Source organism: Chenopodium album, chromosome 6 (genome assembly GCF_948465745.1).
Source record: "Chenopodium album chromosome 6, dcCheAlbu1.1, whole genome shotgun sequence".
NCBI classification, from domain to species: Eukaryota; Viridiplantae; Streptophyta; class Magnoliopsida; order Caryophyllales; family Amaranthaceae; genus Chenopodium; species Chenopodium album.
Window position 1 is genome coordinate 25,343,217 of NC_137839.1, and position 2,525 is coordinate 25,345,741.

Sequence of the window (2,525 nt, forward strand, 5' to 3'; positions counted from 1 at the left end):
ATCAGAGAAGGCGGTTCCAAAGAAGCTTAGTGATTACTGACAACCAAAGCTTTCAGATTTTCCACATCTCACTCCTACTCCGGCTCTTGATGGGGTTCAATTCGAAATTAAACCTCAATTTATAACGATGATAGAGAGGAAGCAATTCAGTGGAGCTAAGGGTGAAGACCTGAATCTTCACATTGCCGACTATTGTCAATATTGTAATACCATCAGGCAAGCCGAGGTCACGCAAGACCAAATCAGGGAGATTCTCTTTCCCTTCTCTTTAACTGGAAAAGCTAAATTGTGGTTTAATGGCTTAAATAGAACTGCACTTGGTATAATTGACTGGGAAACTCTGGTTTTGAATTTTTATAATAAGTATTATCCTGCAGAGAGAACAGCCATACTACGGAGTGCGATTCAGAACTTTGCCCAAGAAGCCGATGAATCTTTATATGAGGCTTGGGAGAGGTTCAAGGACCTACAAAGAGAATGCCCCCACCATAATTTAGCACAATGGCAGTTAATCCAAGCCTTTTATAATGGCATTGGAAATTCCTCTAGAATAATTTTAGATTCTGCAGCTAGTGGGAGATTTATGAATCTTAATGTTGATGATGCAGGTCAGGTTATTGAATACATAATTCCCAATATGGGAATCCTAGAGGATTTTCTAACAAGGGGAAACATAGTGTTGACTCTGTATCCTTTTTACAAGCTCAACTGACCTCTATATGCCAAAAATTAGATAATCTTAGCACTGCCAATGTAGCTAATGTTTCTGCGATTAATAATAATTCTAATGAGGCTTTATGTGAAAATTGTGGTATTTTAGGTCATTGGGAACAAGATTGCAGGAGTTCCGTGGAGCAAGTTAACGTCTTTCAAGCTTATAGGCAGAATAACCCATACTCCAACACCTACAATCCTGGGTATCGAAATCATCCGTATCTTTCCTACCGGAGTACTAATGTTCAAAATCCACCACCACAAGAACCACAGGCGCCACAGCAACAGCAGCAGAAATATTACCATCCCAATGTTGGCCAGAAGAACCAACCACAACAAACCTCCTCATCTTCCGACCCTTCTCTGGTGGAAATTAGAGCGATGTTGGTTAATATGCAGAAGCACATGGAGAGTAGAGATGCGACAATTGATTCAAATCTAGCACACAATAAAATTGTAGATAATCAAATTGCGCAACTTTTCGCTACTCTACAAGCCCGCCAACAAGAAGCTCTGTCGGCACAGCCGACTAGGCCTACGAATCAAACATATGCAATTACTCTAAGGAGTGGTTCAAACTATGAAGGGCCTCCTATTCCTAGAGTTGATGAACCTGATTTATTAAATAATGCTAATCTTGATTCCGTTAAACCAAACAATGTAGTTAATAGCCCTGCAGGGCTAAAGGATAGTACTAACATATCTAATTCTACCTTGCAGGGTACGACTCTAGAAAAGGTGGCTACTCCAGACAAGAGCAACAATGCTCCAAAGCCAATTATCAAACTTCCATTCCCCAATCGTCACTTGAAGACAAATTTGGATAAGCAGTTTGGTAAGTTCCTAGAGATGGTAAAAGATTTGAAGGTAACAGTTCCCTTCACTGAATTAATCACACAAATTCCTTCATATGCAAAATTTATGAAAGAAATATTGACAAGGAAAAGGTCTATTAGTGAGGTAGAGACAGTAGCTTTCACTGCAGAGTGTAGTGCCGTTCTTCAAAATAAGTCTCCACCTAAATTAAAAGATCCGGGTAGTTTTTCTATTCCTTGCCATATAGGCAATCTAATGATTGATAATGCATTGTGTGATTTGGGTGCTAGCATTAGTGTCATGCCATTATCTGTGTGTTCCAAGTTGAATATGGGTAAATTAAAATCTACCAATATAACTCTACAAATGGTCGACCGTTCTTTCAAATACCCCTTAGGTGTTTTAGAGGATGTCCCCGTTAGAGTAGGTAAATTTTATATACCTATTGATTTTGTTGTTCTTGATATGGCTGAGGATATGCAAACCCCAATTATTTTGGGTAGATCATTCCTTAACACTGCAGGAGCAATCATAGATGTGAGAAGTGGTAAGTTAACACTATCAGTAGGGGATGATAAAATTGTTTTCAATCTTAATAATACCCCTAAAAGCCCCATGACTGAGGAGAAATGTTTTAGTGTTAATGTGGTTGAGAATTATTCTAACAAACCCCAAGCTCTTGAAAAAGATCCCTTGGAGGCGGTATCTTGTGTTGCATCCTTTTCAGATGAGGTAGACAAATGGTAGAAGGAAGTCGATGCAATATAAAGAGCCCTCTACACCGTTGGTCTTGGTTTTGAGGACGAAAAGGTGGAATCAATCAAGCAAGTTGTGCGATTTGAGCCTACGGTAAGTATTCCGCCAGATCGAGTTGCAAGTGTTGAATGCAATGACAATTTGAAGCAACCATCGATCAAAGAAGGATCTTTAGTGCGTAGCATTGAAGAACCCCCAACCCAAGTCAAGGAGGATCCACCGGACAAAGTGAATTGGAG

The 2,525-nt window shown here is 39.7% G+C and overlaps 1 non-coding gene across 1 annotated transcript; it reads right to left on the reverse strand.

The window, feature by feature from the left end:
• Positions 1–388: 388 nt before the first annotated feature.
• On the reverse strand, positions 389–495 carry LOC145637467 (small nucleolar RNA R71). Its single transcript, XR_014114248.1, has one exon. It is a non-coding gene; the product is annotated as a small nucleolar RNA R71 (small nucleolar RNA).
• Positions 496–2,525: the final 2,030 nt, after the last annotated feature.